Source organism: Hyla sarda, chromosome 5, assembly GCF_029499605.1.
Source record: "Hyla sarda isolate aHylSar1 chromosome 5, aHylSar1.hap1, whole genome shotgun sequence".
Lineage (NCBI taxonomy): Eukaryota > Metazoa > Chordata > Amphibia > Anura > Hylidae > Hyla > Hyla sarda.
Genome location: NC_079193.1, coordinates 320,685,250 through 320,703,403, shown reverse-complemented (window position 1 = coordinate 320,703,403; position 18,154 = coordinate 320,685,250).

Genomic DNA, 18,154 nt, shown 5'->3' with positions numbered 1-18,154 from the left:
TCGGTGATAGCACCACAAGTCCCAGCAAGGCAACAGGGCTCCCAAGGGGTTACACTGCATCCTTTCACTCTGCACCATACTGTCTGTGTAATACCATCTGCCAGGGATTTGCACAGAGATTTTGTGGGGCAGGAGCTGAACTTAAAAAAAAGGACACTTTTCAAAAATATTTATATAAATGCCCACGTAATAATGCCAGACTGCCCAGGGTACTTTTAGGAGGAACATCAAGCCCCCTTTCTAATCAACCTGTGTACATCCCTGCCATCTGCACCCTGCTCAGTAAAGACAGTTATCCGTAACCTGATGTCAGTGTGTTCCTTTACTCCCCGTGTCTGGCCCAGAAGAACCTGTCTCCAACCTCGGACTGTGTAGGCTAACGGTGCCCTGGCGTCACGAAGTGATAAGGTATTTCCCTGCACCACCCGTGGCTATCACATGTTCATGTAAAAATGTATATATAGCAATGGTCTCCAAACTGTGGACCTCCAGCAAGTGCAAAACTACAACTCCCAGCATGCCCGGACAGCCGTTGGCTGTCCGGGCATGCTGGGAATTGTAGTTTTACAACATCTGGAGATCCACAGTTTGGAGAACACTCCTATATTGTGTTTAAATGTCATATACTAGGATGCATTTCCACAAGGAGTGCGACTGTAAGTCACTGAATAGACTGTATAATTCCCCCAAATAAGCACTTATTCAGACATTCCATCCCCCTTTCTCCTATATAGAACAATCTGTTATCACGATCACAAGCGATCATCACCGTGACCTACTTGCGCATGTCAAACCAGTGTGTGAAATGCCAGCAGTCTGCTGAGATAAGATGCGTTTCCTGCAGATGAACCAACATCTTCATCTTAAAGACAAATTAAAATGTATGAATTTCTTTATTTATGCTCTAATTTATGTTTCTGCTTTGAGTTTTATTTATTTATTTTTTTTTTCTTTCTCCTTTTTTTTCCCATTCGCATTCCTCAACAAGAAAAAAAGACAATTGAATATTATGGCCCTGGAAATATGGCCCTGTTACTCTGAATTGCAGGATTTTGGATAAGAAGAAGAATAGAAGTGATCAGATACAAGCCGTGCTATCAGCATGACCCAAGTAGAGATGAGCGAATTTACAGTAAATTCGATTCGTCACGAACTTCTCGGCTCGGCAGTTGATGACTTTTCCTGCGTAAATTAGTTCAGCTTTCAGGTGCTCCCGTGGGCTGGAAAAGGTGGATACAGTCCTAGGAGACTCTTTCCTAGGACTGTATCCACCTTTTCCAGCCCACGGGAGCACCTGAAAGCTGAACTCAATTATGCAGGATAAGTCATCAACTGCCAAGCCGAGAAGTTCGTGACGAATCGAATTTACTGTAAATTCGCTCATCTCTAGACCCAAGGGGAAGGACACGCGGTCTTCCACCTCCGCTCCATTAGCTACTTGTAGTTCAGAAGAAATGATTATGAATCATTAAGATATGCGACATTTTAACCCATAGCGTTCTGATTTTCTACTAACAGCCTGCTAAAATTTGGAAATAAGGTGGAAAGAAATTCGAGAGAATAGGGCTGAGTTGCAATAGCAGGCATAGCTTATGTACAATGGGGCTGTTTCTGGATAAAAATGTTAATTAAAAAAAATGAAATAAAAAAAATATATAATTTCATTAAAGGTTTCTTTGGTATTAGAAAAAAAAATAATGTTTTTCTAAAAGCAAAGAAAACTTTTGCATAATTAAAGGGGTACTCCGGTGGAAAACTTTTTTTTTTTTTATCAACTGGTGCCAGAAAGCTAAACAGATTTGTAAATTACTTCTATTAAAAAATCTTAATCCTTCCAGTACTTATTAGCTGCTGAATACTACAGAGGAAATTCTTTTCTTTTTTGGACACAGAGCTCTCTGCTGACATCATGACCACAGTGCTCTCTGCTGACATCTCTGTCCATTTTAAGAACTGTCCAGAGTAGAAGAAAACATATGCTGCTCTGGACAGTTCCTAAAATGGACAGAGATGTCAGCAGAGAGCACTGTGGTCTTGATGTCAGCAGAGAGCACTATGTTCCAATAAGAAAAGAATTTCCTCTGCAGTATTCAGCAACTATTCTGTAGTAATTTACAAATCTGTTAACCGGAGTACCCCTTTAAAGAGAAACTGACAGCTATTTCACCCGCACTACACCCAATATACTGGGTTATAGTGTGGGTTAAAGGGGTACTCCAGTGGAAAACTATTTTATTTCATTTTTATTTATTTTTTTCAAACCAACTGGTGCCAGAAAGTTAAACAGATTTTTTAATTACTTCTTTTTAAAAATCTTAATTCTTCCAGTACTTATCAGCTGCTGTATGCTCCAGAGGAAGGTCTTTACTTTTTGACTTTCTTTTCTGTCTGACCACAGTGCTCTCTGCTGACACCCCTGTCCATGTCAGGAACTGTCCAGAGTAGGAGCAAATCCCCATAGCAAACGTATCCTGCTCTAAACAGTTCCTCACATGGACAGAGGTGTCAGCAGAGAGCACTGTGGTCAGAGAGAAAAGAAATTCAAAAAGTAAAGACCTTCCTCTGGAGCATACAGCAGCTGATAAGTACTGGAAGGATTAGAATTTTTAAATAGAAATAATTTACAAATCTGTTTAACTTTCTGGCACCAGTTGATTTTTTAAAAATAGTTTTTCGCTGGAGTATCCCTTTAAGAGCTGTAAAAATAAGTGTGACTCACATATTTAGGTTAGGTATCTCCCGAGTTATGCCCATTAGTAGGTAAGTTTTCATTGCGCTCCATCGATATTCACTCTCCGGCCCACCCCCTTCCATGATGTTAGAGATGTGAGAGGCTGAAGGGGGTGCTTTGTTTCTCGCTACAAAAAACTGTAGTTTGGGAACGGCACCTGCCTCAGCTCTCTGCCTTACAGCGTCAAGTGTATAGTTACATCATTTATAAGGTTGAAAAAGTGTCCATTAAGTTCAACCTATATGCTTATTGTGTTCCTACTGTGTTGATTCAGAGGAAGGCAAAAAAAAACCTTATGAGGCTGATACAAATTGCCCCATACTATTGGGAAATATTTCTTCCCGTCTCTAAATATGTAACCAGAATAAATCACTGGATCAGTGTTCTGTCCCTATAAATGTAGCATCCATAACCTTTAATGTTATTACTCTCAGAAATGTATCCAGGCCTTACAGGACAAGCACCGGTGCCTTAGGTGTAGAGATGTTTGCGGCTCTACCCCAGGCTCTGCCTCTCTGACTGTTCTGGACGCCTTGAATACTGTTTTTTTTTTAATGTATGTAAAGCACCTTAAAGCCCCACTAAAGGTATGACTTGATTATACATGTGAAGCCATACTACAATGTGTGGGCAGCTTCTACATGACAGATGCACTTTATGAACATTATAAACATGTAAAATCGATTCCCCAATTCTGGGTCAGGCCCTGGTCAAAATTTTACCTAAGACATAGTCACATACTACATGCTATAGTCAAAGTTATTATACAAAGACCAATATTAACGATAGTACCATTATACAAGACCCAAATAATACAGCTGCACCACTACCATGAGTACTCAATAGTGACTTTTACTATATTTTACTGAATAAAAATCTGTAAAAAATAAAAAAAATAAAAAATAAATGCGTTAGTTTTCTTTATTAATGTTACAGCCGGTGTCGTGGCAGTGAGTATCTGTCGGCATTGATCCGCTAAATGGCAGAGATGAGGCAGCGCTCCTTTCGCGGTCTTGCCCGCTTTCTCAAGGCTTTTAGCAGAAAGCCCCCCTCACATGCTCCTCTTTCTACGCTTCATAGGACTCATGTTATAATGTGAATAAGCATGCTCCTGTAAGCCCAAATGCGACATCATAACCTTTACCCCCCGCCCCCATGAGAACATTTCCATAGATTTTTTCTGTGGCCTTGCCCACATGATTATTCAGCCATGTAACAGCCTGCTTTTACATCCACTAATCTAGTTGATTCATATGTTCCGATAAGAACAAACTAAAAACTTGTAAACTGTACAAAGAATATGGTTACTGAATCAGACAACACAGAGTTTGTAAACTAACACTATCGAAATCATTAATTAGGCCTAGATGATAAAAAATGAATCTTTATTAGAACATAAACACATAAAGACATAAATAAATTTCACTGACAGTACAGCATTGTGTCTCTTAATCCGATAAAAAGCACAGATCACAGATCAGGTAGGGAAGGGGTAAAGGATACAGGTGAGCCCCTACTCCTTAGAGAACCCTACCTAGTCTAAAGCCTTGCCCTCACTAAACAATAAGTGTGGACAGGGTTAGAATGGTATCAATATTCCAATAGAAATACAACATGAATGAAATAGATTTATATGGCATCTCGTGCTCCCTTTCCAACGCGTTTCTCCCTTAGCAAATAATTAGGGTTCATCTGGGAATGGAGGAGAAAAAGTACATATAAATATATAAAGTATTGCCGATGATGTACCGTGGTGAAGTAAAATCAAATAATGATAGAGATAAAGATAAAGCACAGTTGAGTAAGTCAAAACTGATTGTGATAACAGTCGGACGTCAGAGCTGAGTTCATTCAATATATATAATATATGTGGAATGATGAACCCCTTTTGTTATAAATATGAAGCTGGCCCAATCCAGAATACTGCCAGAATAAGGTGGGTATAACTCTGTATTAGCCACACAATGGCACATCAAGAATAGTGAGGTAGTCCCAGCATTGTTTAGACAGGGCTGTATTGATACGATTTAAATGACCTCCAAGGACCAGTTTAATTCATAATCTGAATGCACATTTAGAGGTTGATGCACTCTAGTAGACCAAAGATTATTTGTCCATCCAGTGAGATTCTAATAATGGGGTTTGGATGACCCCAGAGACAAGTTTACTTCAAGACCAGGACTCCCAATTAGAAATCAATGCACTCCTAGGCCTAAAATCGGTCCATCATGGTAAGTACAGTAGCGCTCCCCTTTTTATGTGATGGTTGAAAGATGTGACAACAATAGGGGGAAGATGGACGGTAAAGTCCCCGTTCTTCGGCTAAATGGCCTTCCCGCATCTGGCAGCTCAGACGCGTGGACCCACGAAGCGTGCAATGTGGCCGCAACGACCGATGCCGCTCTTATCCCGGGGAGATCTGAGCGGAGAGCCCTGGACATCTTCCAGCAGCTGATGTCACGCCTGCCGGGCCCCTCCCCCTTCCTCTTCTTACAGATGGCAGGGAAGTGAGCAAGCAAGAACCCAGTAATAAAGGCAAGAAAATGGTTATTGACAGAAAAAGGTAGGAATATAGTCCAGAAGAGTCACGGACAGAAGGGGGGGGGGGCAATTAGGGACACATGAGTTCATGATAAGTACACTTTAAGGCCCTTTCACATGTACCATAGCAGTAGTGGATGTTTTTCTATAGAAGATCCAAATCTGCTTTTAGCCACCTGTGAATCCTGCATCACAATGAAGTGTAAGGAAAGAGTAACTTAAAAAAAAAAAAAAAGGTACACGCAAAGAGCCCCTTTCACTTTATAGTATAATTATATGACGCGCTATACCCTTTCCTGCACATTCCTCAAGAATGTTTTGTGTTTAATACCCTGTACAGCCCCTGTAATCCCTTACACTTTATATTGCATCTGTAAGTCATTGCCGCTCCCTGTTATTCTGCGACATGATTTTCTACCATTTTCTACTGGTTCAGGCTCTTTAACAATGAATGAATATCTCTCGCTATATAAAGCATTCAGAAGCTCGGAATATGTTTAAGAGAGAAGGTGAGAATCGAGTTTTATTTGTAAGAATATCCAGGACAATGAGATAGGTGTCTGCAGCTGGCAGAACACCCACGGCCTGATCTGGAAAATAAGACGGCAATCATTCTCAGCAATCTTGTCACTGGGTAGATTGAGAGGAACAGCGGGCAGAGCTCTGTACGTGAGGCTGAAAGTAGCTTTCCTGCGGGGTCGTGCTTTATACAAGTAAAATTATACTTTGTACTCTGCATGGAATGGCGGAGAATAAAACCGTTCCATAACCTGGAGGGATATTGTTCATCCTGAATATCTTTATTATTAAATCTAAATTACTTAACTTTTGACATTTACTATGGAGTGAAAATTAAATGAATTCAAAGAATAAATAATGTATAGTAATTATTTAAAATGAGACATTCTATAATGCCAGAACTGTATGGATGGCTTGGTGGATAGAGTGCAGTGTATGGTATTGTCAAAGAGTTACTTTAGAAATACTGAAACACCCAGTGAGGCTGAGACTTCATGTTCTCTGGCAAAGTAGGCACCACCCTGGGTATCGAATTGAAAAAGATTGATGTGGCACAGTGGAAAGGAGTGGGAAGGAACCTGAATTCTAATTCAAACAGCATAGTATCCACATAGGATTTGGCGAAAGAGTATCATAAAGAGAAGAGAGATACAAGGCAATAGAAATGCATCAGGAAAATAGGCACCGCTCCGCTAAAGTTATTCAGAGATGTTGCAAATGTTATAGTCATTTGAAGATACAAACAATAGGATAACAGCAGCACACTGCAAGATATATATGAAAGATGACATGTTTTACTTTTCAATACTGTTATGGGGAAAAATAGAGGTTCTTAGCTTACCATTTGGCCAAATAGTGTGTACCATCCCACCACGATAAGGTGACCTCATTTGGGTCAGACCCTACACTATGAATATGCCTCTCCTAGGCTTGCACTTAACCTCAATATTTGGGCATGTAAGGTCTAGCACATCCCTCACCTAGTGCAATGGGTGGAGTGCATGAACCAAACATGGAGGCAGCCACTCCCTCCACATGTGTAACATACAAAGCAATAATTGGTCAACACATCCTAATACACAACTATTGTATGAAATAAGTATACAGGTGCACGTTTGTATCCTCTTGTTTGTATTTGTAGTTCATCCGCAGCAGCGTGCACCTGTGTACTTATTTCATACAATAGTTGTGTATTAGGATGTGCTGACCAAATATTGCTTTTCCAAGTCATTTGCAGCACATTGTTACTCTTGTAAGCTGCTGTCCACACTACCACATGATTCATGATTTAACATTCTGAAATCAATACCAAGTACAATCATAATGCTCCCCACTTCCTTTACCCAACAAGGGAAAATTACATGCTGTAAAAATCATAAAAACCCCATTGCAAAGCAAGGTACATTTCCCCGCAAAGCAATGCCAGCTACATTGCACACGTAGTTATCAGTCATTTTGCCACCCTAAATGTCATCCCCAGCTTGAAGGGCTTGCCACCTAGCAATGGTTGGCTCCTAGCTCCATCCTAACAGTGAAAAAAAGTACTCACTGAGTTGAGCTGCAATGCCTACAGTGGGGTGCAGGCCCTTTAGGATAACTCTTATGCTATGGGGCTTCTGTACAATATCTCCCCGCAGTCTCTCTCTTTCTATGAATTCATAAAACTCCTTTGTCTTTTCCCTTAGAAATGTGGACTAGGATAACACTCTGAGAAATTATGCTTACCATATATACTCGAGTATAAGCCGACCCAAATATAAGCCGAGGCCCCTAATTTCACCCCAAAAACCCAGGAAAAGTTATTGACTCGACTATAAGCCTAGGGTGGGAAATACATCATCCCTCCCATGTCATCATCCAGAGCCCGTTATCATCCCCTCCTTCATCATCACCGCCTGTCAAACCCTTCATCAGTGGTCTTCAACCTGCGGACCTCCAGATGTTTCAAAACTACAACTCCCAGCATGCCCGGACAGCCATCGGCTGTCCGGGCATGCTGGGAGTTGTAGTTTTGAAACCTCTGGAGGTCCTCAGGTGGAAGACCACTGTGGCCTTCATCATCATCCAGACTCCTGTCATCATCCCCCCCCCCTTCATCATCACTGCCTGTCAATCCCTTCATCAGTGGTCTTCAACCTGTGGACCTCCAGATGTTGCAAAACTACAACTCCCAGCATGCCCGGACAGCCATCGTTCATGCGCGTCCCTGTGCATCGTCGTCAAGTCAACGTCACTAGTCCGGGGCCGGGCCCGTAGCGCGGAGATAAGGGCCCCTGGGGTGAAAATGGACAGCCCGGAACGACTAACCCTCCCCACTGGACAGCCCCTGCAGCATAGATGGCCCGGACCAGCTCACCCTTCCTTCCCAGAAAACTAAAGGGGGTGTCTGGATGATGACGGCTGTCCGAGCATGCTGGGAGTTGTAGTTTTGCAACATCTGGAGGTCCGCAGGTTGAAGACCACTGAAAAGGCATTGACCGGCGGAGAGTTCACTCGAGTATAAGCCGAGGGGGGCGTTTTCAGCACAAAAAATCGCGCTGAAAAAACTCGGCTTATACCCGAGTATATACGGTACTCCACAGAAGCTGATGTGTTGTAACTAATCCTGGGCCCTGAGGCCCAACTATGGAAGGAGTCTACCACGCATAAGAAGAGTGAATGAGCTCCAGTATAAAACACTAGGATCACAAAAATGCAATATAAATCAGTGCAAGAGCATCAAAATGTCACAAATATAGCATTATAGCATTATAGCAATATAGCATTAGGCAAATAGGGACACTGCATTAGTAGAGCGCTAACAAGGAGCGGTTCTTGCTATGGAAGACCTGGCCCTTCCAAGAATAATATAGACTCCAATTCATTGGATGGCATGGTATATAACAGTGATAGCAGTACTAAGGTTGGAGCTGCAGCCATGGTGTTCTCCTCTGTTTTTCGATAATACAAATTAGACTAATTGTTAATAATTACATATCTTTATCCATTTGGATGCAATGGTTCGGAATTTTAAATCATTATAAAACTGCAAATGAAAATAAGATCATATATCTTCTTCGTTCATTGTATTTTATATGAAGACAGAAATGAGGAAGTTATCCAGGATGATGAATAGTAACAAATAAATTAGAAAGAACATAATTGTCAGTGCCATCTCTGGCAACCATTGAGCCAAGCTGAACATGTGCCTGACTGCCAAGTAGGGACCTGGTTTTGTTAGTGGCATTCACAGGGCTTTCCCATGCTGATTGCAATTGTTGGCAGAACAGACGATGGCACCAGACTCCTTCTTCTGTCTTCAAGGACAAATTTTTTGTTCAGTAAAAAAAAAAAGGAACATAATGTGTCATATTTGGTTGACCATTTGTTGACTGTATGTTATAAATAACAATGTACTGTACAGCAGCAATCAGATTTGGGGTATGAGAAACTTAAATGAGAACGTTGTGTCCCGCTTAGAAAATGTTGTTCCTCTTTACTTCTTCAGCACCATAGGTGGGTAACTTCTTCCTAGAGTGATACAATGAGAACCTGCTCCCCATAGTGACAAATATAGTGAAAATCTGGTGGTCAGTAGCAATGAGCATGGAACATTTCTTATTTCATATTTCTTGTGTGTATCTAAATAATGTTGGGTCAAACCTTTGAATAGAACTTCCCCAGACTAAATCTTCAAAGTGGTACTCTGGTGGAAAACTTATTTTTTTTTTTAAATCAACTGATACCAGAAAGTTAAACAGATTGATAAATTACTTCTATTAAAAAAAATCTTAATCCTTCCAGTACTTATTAGCGACTGTATACTATAGAGGAAATTCTAAACTTTTTGGATTTCACGACCACAGTGCTCTCTGCTGACACCTCTGTCCATGTCAGGAACTGTCCAGAGCAGGAGAAAATCCCATAGCAAACAAGTGCTGCTCTGGACAGTTCCTAAAAAGGACAGATGTGTCAGCAGAGAGCACTGTGGTCGTCACAGAAAAGAAAGTCATATACAGCCGCTAATAAGTACTTGAAGGATTAAGAATTTTTTAAAAGTAATTTACAAATCTGTTTAACTTTCTGGCAACGGTTGATTTAAACAACAAAAAAAAAGGTTTTCCACCAGAGTACCTCTTTAAGTTACACCACAGACTAGACTTTATACCAGAGAAAAGAATATGTTTTTTTATAATCAAAATAACAGCCATGAAAAAGCACCTTCAAGTTTTGTGGTAAATTGTGGTCTCAAGTATATGACATCCCCATCTAATACCCCCTCCCAGTACATGATAATCTCATCTATTACCCCTGACAGTGCATAACACCCCAATCTAATACCTCCCAGTACATGACATCCCACATTCAATACCCTCTCCCAATACTTGACACCTCCTGTTATACCCACTCCCAGTACATGACATCCCCACATATATTCCACTCTCCCAGTACATGACAGCTCTCAATCTAATACCCCTTCCCAGTACATGACAGCTCTCAATCTAATACCCCTTCCAAGTACATGACAGCTCTCAATCTAATACCCCTTCCCAGTACATGACAGCTCTCAATCTAATACCCCTTCCCAGTACATGACAGCTCTCAATCTAATACCCCTTCCCAGTACATGACAGCTCTCAATCTAATACCCCTTCCCAGTACATGACAGCTCTCAATCTAATACCCCTTCCCAGTACATGACAGCTCTCAATCTAATACCCCTTCCCAGTACATGACAGCGCTCAATCTAATACCCCTTCCCAGTACATGACAGCTCTCAATCTAATACCCCTTCCCAGTACATGACAGCTCTCAATCTAATACCCCTTCCCAGTACATGACAGCTCTCAATCTAATACCCCTTCCCAGTACATGACAGCGCTCAATCTAATACCCCTTCCCAGTACATGACAGCTCTCAATCTAATACCCCTTCCCAGTAAATGACAGCTCTCAATCTAATACCCCTTCCCAGTACATGACAGCTCTCAATCTAATACCCCTTCCCAGTACATGACAGCTCTCAATCTAATACCCCTTCCCAGTAAATGACAGCTCTCAATCTAATACCCCTTCCCTGTACATGACAGCTCTCAATCTAATACCCCTTCCCAGTACATGACAGCTCTCAATCTAATACCCCTTCCCAGTACATGACAGCTCTCAATCTAATACCCCTTCCCAGTACATGACAGCTCTCAATCTAATACCCCTTCCCAGTACATGACAGCTCTCAATCTAATACCCCTTCCCAGTACATGACAGCTCTCAATCTAATACCCCTTCCCAGTACATGACAGCTCTCAATCTAATACCCCTTCCCAGTACATGACAGCGCTCAATCTAATACCCCTTCCCAGTACATGACAGCTCTCAATCTAATACCCCTTCCCAGTACATGACAGCTCTCAATCTAATACCCCTTCCCAGTACATGACAGCTCTCAATCTAATACCCCTTCCCAGTACATGACAGCGCTCAATCTAATACCCCTTCCCAGTACATGACAGCTCTCAATCTAATACCCCTTCCCAGTAAATGACAGCTCTCAATCTAATACCCCTTCCCAGTACATGACAGCTCTCAATCTAATACCCCTTCCCAGTACATGACAGCTCTCAATCTAATACCCCTTCCCAGTAAATGACAGCTCTCAATCTAATACCCCTTCCCTGTACATGACAGCTCTCAATCTAATACCCCTTCCCAGTACATGACAGCTCTCAATCTAATACCCCTTCCCAGTACATGACAGCTCTCAATCTAATACCCCTTCCAAGTACATGACAGCTCTCAATCTAATACCCCTTCCCAGTACATGACAGCTCTCAATCTAATACCCCTTCCCAGTACATGACAGCTCTCAATCTAATACCCCTTCCCAGTACATGACAGCGCTCAATCTAATACCCCTTCCCAGTACATGACAGCTCTCAATCTAATACCCCTTCCCAGTACATGACAGCTCTCAATCTAATACCCCTTCCCAGTACATGACAGATTTCAATCTAATACCCCTTCCCAGTACATGACAGCGCTCAATCTAATACCCCTTCCCAGTACATGACAGCTCTCAATCTAATACCCCTTCCCAGTACATGACAGCTCTCAATCTAATACCCCTTCCCAGTACATGACAGCTCTCAATCTAATACCCCTTCCCAGTACATGACAGCTCTCAATCTAATACCCCTTCCCAGTACATGACAGCTCTCAATCTAATACCCCTTCCCAGTACATGACAGCTCTCAATCTAATACCCCTTCCCAGTACATGACAGCTCTCAATCTAATACCCCTTCCCAGTACATGACAGCTCTCAATCTAATACCCCTTCCCAGTACATGACAGCTCTCAATCTAATACCCCTTCCCAGTACATGACAGCTCTCAATCTAATACCCCTTCCCAGTACATGACAGCTCTCAATCTAATACCCCTTCCCAGTACATGACAGCTCTCAATCTAATACCCCTTCCCAGTACATGACAGCTCTCAATCTAATACCCCTTCCCAGTACATGACAGCTCTCAATCTAATACCCCTTCCCAGTACATGACAGCTCTCAATCTAATACCCCTTCCCAGTACATGACAGCTCTCAATCTAATACCCCTTCCCAGTACATGACAGCTCTCAATCTAATACCCCTTCCCAGTACATGACAGCTCTCAATCTAATACCCCTTCCCAGTACATGACAGCTCTCAATCTAATACCCCTTCCCAGTACATGACAGCGCTCAATCTAATACCCCTTCCCAGTACATGACAGCTCTCAATCTAATACCCCTTCCCAGTACATGACAGCTCTCAATCTAATACCCCTTCCCAGTACATGACAGCTCTCAATCTAATACCCCTTCCCAGTACATGACAGCTCTCAATCTAATACCCCTTCCCAGTACATGACATCCCCACATCTATTCCACTCTCCCAGTACATGACAGCTCCCAATCTAATACCCCTTCCCAGTACATGATTCCTCCCTGACTAGTATCCACTCCAAGTACATAATTCCTGCCCATCTAATACATCCTCCCCGTACAGGACTCACACAGCCTTTCTTGCTGTTTACACTCCTGTTGCTAATCTCAGTGTCAGGGTCCCTGTTGCAGGTGGTGTATTGTCTTGAGGAGCAGCTTTATCTGGCTTCTGCAGGCTCCCAGTCATGGAGCAGGATGAGCACTGCAGTATGGTGGTGCAGATTGTAAGCCATGTACTGATCAATGTCCAAGTGCTAGTTACCACCTAGAACTTGTATGCTGAGCCTTGAAATGTCTCAAGTGGCATGAGACCCTGTCACAACTAAAAACTGTGCCCCTTGTAGTTACAACACTGACAATGCCACCTCAGAGATTGCTAAATACCCTCCTTACCCCTCCATTAAACTTACTGTAGTAGGTTAGAGATAGAATGCTCGCAACATCACTGGAAATCTATTAGCATCTTTTATCTGAGGTTGTCTAGGGTGATAAAGAGGTTAATATTAATAAATTATAGTGGTCTAGGATGGGTCAGGGCGGTATCTAAGATCTCTGGAGGTCTAGGGTGGTTTAATGGGTAATACTTACTACCATATATTTAACTGAACTGGTTTTTCCTGAACTGGTTATTACAAAACATGTCCAAGTTTACCCATGAATCTAATGTCCATGATGGTCAGCGGAGCACAGAGTAATACATGAATGTTACAGGTTATATGAACTGACACTGGTCATTGCATACAGTGATATAGAGCTTGGAAGGAAGTGCTGTAAATATCATAAATCCTCTTCAAAAGCCTTTAGTAGGATGAGAAACTTCCTCTTTCTTAGTTACCACGTTCCTATGTGTAGTGTAATTGCAGTCTATAAATGGAAGTATTCCAGAGATGTTCAGGGTAGATTGTACAATAAACTGATCGATTTATATATCTTACCTTTCTTTTGATGTAGTGTCGTCTATTAGATCATACTATATAACCCTCCGAAATTAGAAGAACAGGTTCAACTCCTCTTTGTCATCATGTGACTACAACAATAGAGATGGGGACCCACTGGGTCACTTAACATGGAAGCTGAATCTAAGACATTGTACATTCTTCAACATTCAAAAAATTATTTGATCTGACTCCCCAACTCATGTAAATGCCATGCAGCCCAAAAATTCCTCTAAGTGGCCCCTGTAGATCTCTGTTACATTCTGCATTGGAAGCCCTCTTCGTTTGCTGTTTTAGCAGCTTGGTGTGCACTGCTGAATACTAAAGTTTCCCATGAGACACCAGCAGACTCTTCTCCACCACATGTCCCACCCCCACCATGGCCAATCTCCCTCCAAAGCACACTGAGCCACCGTTGAGTGTCTTCTTTACAAACCCACTAGAATAACATTTAAAAAACGTAAAAACCTGGACAATGATGGACCACAAGTGTGATGCATTCTATATACAAAAGCATTGCGAGAGCGGAAGGCGGGGGCTGTGACATTTATGAGCTACAGCTTGACCAGAGTACCCCTTTAACTTTTACAAGAAGGTTTGGACTTTACCACAAAGAACCTCTATGTTGCTACCCCTGGGGTAGTCTTTATTACCACCAGATGGCATGTATATTGCAAATGTTCCCAATACCCTTTACCAAGCCAGCTGTCAGAATTTAGTCATAGAGGGCAGTCAGTAAAGGGTCAGGTAGTGGACAAAAGATTGTAGACAGGAAAATAAGTTGTAGTCAAAAACTGCAGGAACAAATGCCCACTAGAGCAGACTGGAGCCAAATGGACCCTATTGCTGAGGCCCGAGTGCTGTGTCAAGGACTCTAAAAAACCTACCGTATTTTTCGCCATATAAGACGCACTTTTTCTTCCCCAAAACTGGGGGGGAAAAGTTGGTGCGTCTTATACAGCGAACACACACCTATCGGGTCGGTCCCTGCGGTCATCAACGGCCGGGACCTGCGGCTAATACAGGATATCACTGATCGTGGTGATGCCCTGTATTAACCCTTCAGACGCGGCGATCAAAGCTGACCGCCGCGTCTGAAGCGAAAGTCGGGCTGTTCGGGACCGCCGCGCTGAAATCGCGGCATCCCGAACAGCTCACAGGACACCGGGAGGGACCTTACCGGCCTCCTCGGTGTCTGCTCCGTGCCGGGATCCCCTGCATGGCGGCGCTCTCCTTCTACGTCATCGCGCCCGCCGTCCCGTCATCCAATGGGAGCGGCGTGTGTAGTGACGTGATGATGGCGACGGAGAGCGTGGATCCCGGGGAAGAAGAAGTCCAGAGCGTCGGGCACACCCCGGGGACGCAGCGACAGCGATGGAGCGACATCCAGGACAGCGGTGACAGGTCCGGAGTGGCGGGGACACGTGAGTACTACCTCCTATCCAGTGGTCTTCAACCTGCGGACCTCCAGATGTTGCAAAATTACAACTCCCAGCATGCCCGGACAGCCAACGGCTGTCCGGGCATGCTGGGAGTTGTAGTTTTGCAACATCTGCAGGTCCGCAGGTTGAAGATCACTGTTGGGTGCAGAATCTTTAGTTTTTTTTCTAGATTTTGCACCTTTAAAATTTGGTGCATCTTATATGCCGGTGCGTCCTATACTGCGAAAAATACGGTAAGTCAGTAGCATTTAAAGGGGTACTCCCCTGGAAAACTTTTTTTAATCAACTGGTGCCAGAAAGTTAAACAGATTTGTAAATTACTTCGATTTAAAAATCTTCAAAAAGAAAAGAACTTCCTCTGTAGTATACAGCAGCTGATAAGTACTGAAAGGAGAAAGATTTTTAAATAGAAGTATTTTAAAAACCTGTGTAACTTTCTTGCATCAGTTGATTTAAATTTTTTTTTTCCAGTGGAGTACCCCTTTAAGGCTCTGGTCTACCCGAGAGATAGCTTTAGCTTATGTACAAACATATAATAAAGAGGTGTGCGACTTCTTATTGACCATAGAGCTCATGTGGCTGACAATGCCCAATTTATACACAATTAGAAAATCTAGGTTATTCTTTACACAGCAAACTCATTATAAACACAATTCTGTATAGGCCTAAGGTATACATGACAAAGCTAGCCAGACAGATTTAATGCTGCGTTTACTGTAATGAATTCATTATGTATATAAAAGTAGATGAATTAATGCGGTAGGGGAAAAAGGATGAGTAGCTAAATGAAGAGAGGAGAAAGTCATTGGTTATGGATGGACACATGGAATTTCCATAAATAACCTTGCCTGATAGTACTTTTACCTCATCACAGCTGTCTCGTTCCAGTTTGATCTGACAGTTCTCCAATACGCATGGCTTACACATCAAGTTAAGTTTTCATATCACTTGTGTAGGAGCTGACATCTCAAGACTCACAAACAAAAGATAGCTGTAACTAAAACACATTGCTAACTGGAGAAGAAATGACTTGTGATACATGCATGCAGTTACTAGAAAATTAGAGAAACAATGTCAGATGTGAAAAAATGCCCAACTTAAAACAGTAACTAACAAAAATACCCCCTGGAGGATCTATGGGCTACTAGAGATATATAAACAACCTTGGGGATGTAGGTCCCCTCAGGGAAACCCTGAATAAAGACCCTCCGGTCTAAAACGTAACTTTTAATCTTTTTCAACTAATAATTAAAGGTGCTCATTTGCCATCAGGTGACAGTGTGTGATTAAAATTACAATCCCTTATTTGTTATATTTCAATTCTGTAGCATGCTATGCTTGGATGTAATGACCGCAGAGATGTGTTTGCAGTATTCTGCTCTGATGCTGTCTACAGACTTGGCATCACGCATCTCCGTGGTCCAACCAATTTCAAAGACCGGGATTGAGCTAAAATCTATTATTCTCTGACTCAACGTTTCGCCAGTAGGAACTGGCTTTTTCAAGAGTGTGAGGTACTACCAGACGGTCTTACTTATCTCTTCTATTAAACCTTTGCTTCCCTCTTGTCTCCTCGGCTTGTTTCTTTGTTAAATTCCTTTCTGGGGGGGGGTGAGGGAATTCCATAATCCTTTCTACACTCTTTGATTATTCTTATTCCCAAGCCAGGTAAGGATCCCCATAATTGTGCGAGTTACAGACCCATTGCCCTTCTTCATTGCGATTTGAAATTTTTTACCAAACCCTTGGCTGCACGGCTTTGTGGCTTCCCCTCTTTTAATCACAAAGATCAAGTCGGCTTTATTCCCTGCCACCAAGGAGGGGATAACACCAGACGGGTTGTGGGTCTGATAGACTTAATCAATCGGCGCTCAGAACAGGCCTTGGTCCTTAGCCTTGATGCCCAAAAGGCCTTTGATAGGCTGTCCCTTTATGTTTGCTACTCTTCAGAAATTTGGGATTGCTGGGCCTTTTCTGACTGCCTTGAGGGAATTCCATAATCCTAACGTCCCTAGCATAAAATGGCGTAGGCGGTGGTGGTCGCCGCCCAGTGCTGCGCCATTTTATGCTAGGGACGTTAGGGACGCAATCTAAATAGGTGGCCTTGACGTGGCAAGTGGGCTTGTACTTTTTGATCAAAAATGTATACTAACAACCTGTTAGTTTTTGATATTATGCTGAGAAGCAATCAGATCATTATACAAGATTGTAGATGTGCACCATGTCTGTTTTCTACCCGAATTCACACTGTGTTTTCTATCCCCTCCTTTTTTTTTTTTTTGAACATGTGCTGCACTCTTCCCCACCCCCTCAGCCCAACCCTATATAAGTAGTAGTTAGCTACACAAGGGCCATTTCTTTCCTAGCAGCTTCCCAGTCTGACTGGGAGAGCATGGTAAGTGAGCTGTTACACCTTGTTCACACTGGTGTGGTGCTGTGCGGCGTCCGTTGCTGCCGTGGCGCCATGTCTGCGGGGGGGTGCGGCCCATAGACTGGTTTGAGTGGCATTGGGGCAGCTCTGCCAGTGGGTCATTCCCCCCTGTGGGCACTGGTGTCGCGGTGGTGGTCGCCGCCCGGTGCTGCGCCATTTTATGCTAGGGACGTTAGGGACCCACTCTAAATAGGTGGCATTGACGTGGCGAGGAGGCTTGTATTTTTTGATCAAAAATGTTTACTAACAACCTGTTAGTTTTTTGATATTATGCTGAGAAGCAATCAGATCATTATACAAGATTGTAGATGTGCACCATGTCTGTTTTCTACCCGAATTAAAAATTTTTATGCTTGTTGTCCTAGCAGCTAAGACACTGATAGCTAAATACTGGAGGCAAACACTCCCTGCAACAGAAAATTAGCTTTTGGCCCAAGTGCGTGAGATCCGATCTCTTGAGTCCCTGACTGCTTCTCTGAATAATACTATACCTCTGTTCCTCTCTATTTGGGTTCCATGGGATCGCTTTACTGATCCCCAACCTCCCTTAGCTACTCACGCCTCCCCCTTCTTCTTTTTCTCCTTGTTTCCCCTCC